Source organism: Oncorhynchus tshawytscha, linkage group LG14, assembly GCF_018296145.1.
Source record: "Oncorhynchus tshawytscha isolate Ot180627B linkage group LG14, Otsh_v2.0, whole genome shotgun sequence".
NCBI lineage: Eukaryota > Metazoa > Chordata > Actinopteri > Salmoniformes > Salmonidae > Oncorhynchus > Oncorhynchus tshawytscha.
The window spans coordinates 23,384,159-23,391,457 of record NC_056442.1 but is presented as its reverse complement, the minus strand read 5'-3'; positions in this window follow the sequence as shown (position 1 = coordinate 23,391,457).

Here is a 7,299-nt window from a genome sequence, read left to right as displayed (position 1 = left end):
CTCGCCTGAAGTAGAGTATCTTATGATAAACTGCAGACCACACTATTTGCCAAGAGAGTTTTCATCTTTACTTTTCGTGGTTGTTTATTTACCACCACAGATGGATGCTGGCACGAAGACCGCACTCAGTCAGCTGTATCAGGAAATAAGCAAACAGGAAACCGCTCACCCAGAGGTGGCACTCCTAGTGGCCGGAAACTTTCTTGCAGGGAAACTTAAATCAGTTCTACCTCATTTCTGTCAGCATGTTAAATGTGCAACCAGAGGGAAAGAAATTCTAGTTCACCTGTACTCCACACACAGAGTCGCGTACAAAGCTCTCCCTCGCCATCCATTTGGTAAATCTGACCACAATTCTATCCTCCTGATTCCTGCTTACAAGAAAAAAATTTAAGCAGGAAGCACCAGTGACTCAGTCTATAAAAAAGTGGTCAGATGAATAATATGCTAAACTACAGGACTGTTTTGCTATCGCAGACTGGAACATGTTCCTGGGATTCTTCCGATGGCATTGAGGAGTACACCACATTAGTCACCGGTTTTATCAATAAGTGCATCGAGGATGTCGTCCCCACAGTGACTGTACGTACAGTGGGGCAAAAAAGTATTTAGTCAGCCACCAATTGTGCAAGTTCTCCCACTTAAAAAGATGAGAGAGGCCTGTAATTTTCATCATAGGTACATTTCAACTATGACAGACAAAATTAGGGAAAAAAATCCAGAAAATCACATTGTAGGATTTTTAATGAATTTATTTGCAAATTATGGGGGAAAATAAGTACTTGGTCAATAACAAAAGTTTATCTCAATACTTTGTTATATACCCTTTGTTGGCAATGACAGAGGTCAAACGTTTTCTGTAAGTCTTCACAAGGTTTTCACACACTGTTGCTGGTATTTTGGCCCATTCCTCCATGCAGATCTCCTCTAGAGCAGTGATGTTTTGGGGCTGTTGCTTGGGCAACATGGACTTTCAACTCCCTCCAAATATTTTCTATGGGGTTGAGATCTGGAGACTGGCTAGGCCCCTCCAGGACCTTGAAATGCTTCTTACGAAGCCACTCCTTCGTTGCTTCAGACGGGCCTGGACATGTACTGGCTTAAGCAGGGGGGCACGTCTGGCACTGCAGGATTTTGAGTCCCTGGCGGCGTAGTGTGTTACTGATGGTAGGCTTTGTTACTTTGGTCCCAGCTCTCTGCAGGTCATTCACTAGGTCCCCCCATGTGGTTCTTGGATTTTTGCTCACTGTTCTTGTGATCATTTTGACCCCACGGGGTGAGATCTTGCATGGAGCCCCAGATCGAGGGAGATTATCGGTGGTCTTGTATGTCTTCCATTTCCTAATAATTGCTCCCACAGTTGATTTCTTCAAACCAAGCTGCTTACCTATTGCAGATTCAGTCTTCCCAGCCTGGTGCAGGTCTACAATTTTGTTTCTGGTGTCCTTTGACAGCTCTTTGGTCTTGGCCATAGTGGAGTTTGGAGTGTGACTGTTTGAGGTTGTGGACAGGTTTCTTTTATACTGATAACAAGTTCAAACAGGTGCCATTAATACAGGTAACGAGTGGAGGACAGAGGAGCCTCTTAAAGAAGAAGTTACAGATCTGTGACAGCCAGAAATCTTGCTTGTTTGTAGGTGACCAAATACTTATTTTCCACCATAATTTGCAAAAAAATCCTACAATGTGATTTTCTGGATTTTTTTCCTCATTTTGTCTGTCATAGTTGAAGTGTACCTATGATGAAAATTACAGGCCTCTCTCATCTTTTTAAGTGGGAGAACTTGCACAATTGGTGGCTGACTAAATACTTTTTTGCCCCACTGTATATACCACAACCAGAAGCCATGGATTACAGGCAACATTCGCACTGAGAGAAAGGGTAGAGCTGCCGCTTTCAAGGTGTGGGACTCTATCCAGGAAGCTTATAAGAAATATTGTTATGCCCTCCGAAGAACCATCAAACAGGCAAAGCATCAATACAGGGTTAAGATTGAATCATACTACACTGAATCAGACGCTTGTCTTATGTGGCAGGGCTTGCAAACTATTACAGACTATAAAAGGAAGCACAGCCGCGAGCTGCCCAGTGACACAAGCCTACCAGACGAGTTAAATCACTTCTATGCTCGCTTCGAGGCAAAAAACACTGAGGCATGCATGATGAGAGCATCAGCTGTTCTGGACGACTGTGTAATCACACTCTCCGTAGCTGACGTGAGTAAGACCTTTTAACAGGTCAACATTCACAAGGCCGTGGGGCCAGACGGATTACCAGAACGTGTGCTCTGGGCATGTGCTGACCAACTGGCAGGTGTCTTCACTGACATTTTCAACATGTCCCTGATTGAGTCTGTAATACCAACATGTTCAAGCAGACCACCGTATTGCCTGTTCCCAAGTTAAGGCAACCTGCCTAAATGACTACAGACCCGTAGCACTCATGTACGTAGCCATGAAGTACTTTGAAAGGCTGGTAATGGCTCACATCAACACCATTATCCCAGAAACCCTAGACCCACTCCAATTTTCATATTGCCCAAACAGATCCACAGATGATGCCATCTCTATTGCCCTCCACACTGCCCTTTCCCACCTGGACAAAAGGAACACCCACGTGAGAATGCTATTCATTGACTACAGCTCAGCGTTCAACACCATAGTACCCTCAAACATCACTGAGCTAAGGATCCTGGGACTAAACACCTCCCTCTGCAACTGGATCCTGGACTTCCTGACAGGCCGCCCCCAGGTGGTGAGGGTAGGTAGCAACACATCTGCCACGCTGATCCTCAACACAGAAGCACCTCCTGTTCATCCGCGACTGCGTGGCCAGTCACGACTCCAACACCATCATGAAGTTTGCAGACGACAGAACAGTGGACAGACAGAACACCAACAACGACGAGACAGCCTATAGGGAGGAGGTCAGAGACCTGGCCGGGTGGTGCCAGAATAACAACCTATCCCTCAATTTCACCAAGACTAAGGAGATGATTGTGGACTACAGGAAAAGGAGGACTGAGCACACCCCCATTCTCATCGACGGGGCTGTAGTGGAGCAGGTTGAGAGCTTCAAGTTCCTTGGTGTCCACATCACCAACAAACTAGAATGGTCCAAACACACCAAGACAGTCGTGAAGAGGGCACGACAAAGCATATTCCCCCTCAGGAAACTAGATAGATTTGTCATGGGTCCTCAAATCCTCAAAATGTTTTACAGCTGCGACATTGAGAGCATCCTGACTGGTTGCATCACTGCCTGGTACGGCAACTGCTCGGCCTCCGACCGCAAGGCACTACAGAGGGTAGTGCGTATGGCCCAGTACATCACTGGGGCTAAGCTGCCTGCCTTCCAGGACCTTTACACCAGGCGGTGTCAGAGGAAGGCCCTAAAAATGGTCAAAAACCCCAGCCACCCCTGTGGTCTCTGGTCTCTCTGCTACCAAAACAAATCAAATGTATTTATATAGCCCTTTGTACATCAGCTGATATCTCAAAGTGCTGTACAGAAACCCAGCCTAAAACCCCAAACAGCAAGCGATGCAGGTGTAGAAGCACGGTGGCTAGGAAAAACTCCCTAGAAAGGCCAAAACCTAGGAAGAAACCTAGAGAGGAACCAGGCTATGTGGGGTGGCCAGTCCTCTTCTGGCTGTGCCGGGTGGAGATTATAACAGAACATGGCCAAGATGTTCAAATGTTCATAAATGACCAGCATGGTCCAAAAATAATAAGGCAGAACAGTTGAAACTGGAGCAGCAGCATGGCCAGATGGACTGGGGACAGCAAGGAGTCATCATGTCAGGTAGTCCTGAGGCATGGTCCTAGGGCTCAGGTCCTCCGAGAGAGAGAAAGAAAGAGAGAAAGAGAGAATTAGAGAGAGCACACTTAAATTCACACAGGACACCGAATAGGACAGGAGAAGTACTCCAGATATAACAAACTGACCCTAGCCCCCCGACACATAAACTACTGCAGCATAAATACTGGAGGCTGAGACAGGAGGGGTCAGGAGACACTGTGGCCCCATCTGAGGACACCCCCGGACAGGGCCAAACAGGAAGGATATAACCCCACCCACTTTGCCAAAGCACTTTGCCATGCTACCGCATGGCAAGTGGTACCGGAGAACCAAGTCTAGGATCAAAAGGCTTCTCAACAGTTTTTATCCCCAAACCATAAGACTCCTGAACAGGTAATCACAAATGGCTACTCGGACCATTGTCTTTGTGTGCCCCACACCCCAAACCCCTCTTTTATGCTACTGCTACTCTCTGTTTATCATATATGCATACTCACTTTAACCATTCCTACATGTACATACTACCTCAATCAGCCCGACTAACCAGTGTCTGTATGTAGCCTCGCTACTGTTATTTTTCACTGTCTTTTTACTGTTGTTTTTATTTCTTTACTTATCTATTGCTCACCTAATACCTTTTTTTTTTACATACAATTTGCACTGTTGGTTAGAGCCTGTAAGTAAGCAGTTCACTGTAAGGTCTACACCTGTTGTATTTGGCTCACGTGACAAATAAACTTTCATTTGATTTGAGTTTGCACTGTTTTGTAACGAGTAGTACACAGCGTTTGTACGAGATCTTCAGTTTCTTGGCAATTTCTCGCATGGAATAGCCTTAATTTCTTAATTTCTCTTAATTTCTTAATTTCTCTGTAATCGAAGCCACAAATGCTTATTGTCTAGATACTCAACTAGTCTAAAGACAGACAGTTTTATTGCTTCTTTAATCAGATACAACAGTTTTCAGCTGTGCTAAAATAATTGCAAAAAGGGTTTTCGAATGATCAATTAGCCTTTTAAAATGATAAATTTGAAATAGGTAACACAACTTGCCATTGGAACACAGGAGTGATGGTTGCTGATAATGGGCCTCTGTACACCTATGTAGATATTCCATTTAAAAAATCAGCTGCAATAGTCATTTACAACATGAACAATGTCTACACTGTATTTCTGATCAATTTTATGTTATTTTAATGGACGAAAAATGTGCTTTTCCTTAAAAAACAAGGACATTTCTAACCGACCCCAAACTTTTGAACGGTAGTGTATGAATTGTAATGTACCAGGTCACCGATATCTTTCTTTCGGGGTAGCTGATGATCGGCTGGGGACAGAAGGTGCAGTCCTTGGAAATGGCAGAGGATGGCATCATCTCCTTCACTTAATAGTCTGTCTGATACATTTTGTACATTGATGCACAAGGTACACACCAGTGTTTAAATACAGTGTATCACATGTTGTGTATATTGCTCGAGACAAAGGTCTTTATTTGTATATTTTTTATTTGATTTAGAATTTTAGAACCCTTTTAGGTATAATAAAAACCCAGCATTGAATAACACGTTCATAAATGGCAAAAGAAATACAGGTTTAGAATTGTTTGTCTTATATCTATGAGATATAAGGACTCTCAGGAAATATTTGAGTTATTTTTTTACACATATGTAAGCCCTTACTCTTGTTGGCACAGAACTATCTCTATACTTCCATTCATTTGTATGGGTTACCTTCAGACGAGTCCTGTGAGACTTGTGAGGGAGGTAGAGCAAAACAGAGAGCCCCATCGTGTTCGTGAGAGTCTCCACTTTTCATAGAGTGGTCATAGTTGGTAGGCAAAACTGTTCCGACGCTACAGATGTTTTCCTGAGAAGACCGATTTTCTGGATGTCTCATGGTCTGACAAACACGGTTGTAGCTAGGCCACCTTCCACCACTGATGCGGAAGGCTGACATAGGCGGATACGGTGCTGCTGCATAAATTATGTAATATGCCAGGGAGATATGTATACTGTAGCTAAGAAAGTAATACTAAGTGTATGTTATGTAGTAAGCTGTTAGTAGCCCATGTGCCTCACCCTAATAATGTGTCTTCTTTCTCCCTCATAACTTAACCTACTGTTCTGACTTGGAGGTGCACATGTAGCCTATAGCCCGTTTTAGAGACACGTAATCATAGAATATTGTAAGAGCTTTTATTGTCTGCTTATATACCCCCTGTATTTATCCTATGGTTCTGACTTGGTGTACAGTGAAAATACTGGCCCATGTTCTGAATTCTGTCGCTGTACTTTCAAAACTGCTGAACAAATGGTTATATTGACTAGTCTGTCCTAGCCCGCTCATTAATGTCTTAATCAAAATGACTGATTGCCTCTTATCTGCTCTTCCTCCCTGAATGCCATAGTTTGTACATCTTAATTGTGAGTAGAAACCACATTTGTTTAAGCAAGTCAGCCATATCAGATAAGTTTTTTAAGACAGTAAATGAGGCTGAATGAACTGTTTTGCTGCCAGACAAGGCTCCGCTGATAGCCAGGTGAAGCGGTGGTAAGGATTCTGTCACGACTCCCGCCGAAGTTGGCTCCCCCGCCTGTTCGGGTGGTGCTCGGTGGTCGTCGTCACCGGCCTACTAGCCGCCACCGATCCCTTATTCTTTTCGGTTAGTTTTGTCTCATTTGTTACACCTGTTCCTATTTTGTGTGTGCTTGATTTCCTTCCCTATTTAGCGTATGGAACCCGCCCCTTTGTTGTGCGGGATTATTTTGATGTTCACGTTGTAGTCGTTGTTTATGCTCTGGACCTTGTTACCCGTTATTTTGGGTTGGTCAGTGTTTGCGCCCTGCGTGTTGGGCATTTCATTTTGGTGCCGTATTAAAGTGAACCTTCCCCCTGGACCTCTCTGCTCTCTGCGCCTGATTCCTCGCAACACACCTAGCCAGCCGTGACAGATTCACTCCATGGTGCTGAAAAGAAAGCTTTGCTGTTGGGACAGCTTTATGTATGGTCAAACAGTTTGTGGGCACCGTTTGTCACCGTTATAGTGCAATTAATGTCTTGTTTGTTTAGTGTTATGTTGTGTTCTGTAGCGGCTTTGCTGGCTTGCATCAACCCCCAAAAATTGGGAGTTTGCCTCACCAATATTTACATGCAAAAATCGCCACTGATGATATGTATTGCGATTCTCACAATTCTATATGTATTGCGATTCAATACTGAGATAGTATTGCAATTTGATGTTCCAAACAAATTGCTAACAATATGTTTGCTGTATTATTTGAAAAATGTCAATAGAACCCCGAAAAGCCTTTATGCACAATATTGCTATAATAACCATCATATTGAAGTAAACTTGGGAGTCGCATATGATATGTTGCGTGGTCCTTTCACTATGACCTTTGAAAGTATGCAGTTTATTAGGTTACAGATGAAAAAGGCCCTATGTTATGGTGAACTTCACAGGGGTGGTGAAAGTGCATTGTGTTCCTTTCCAGTAG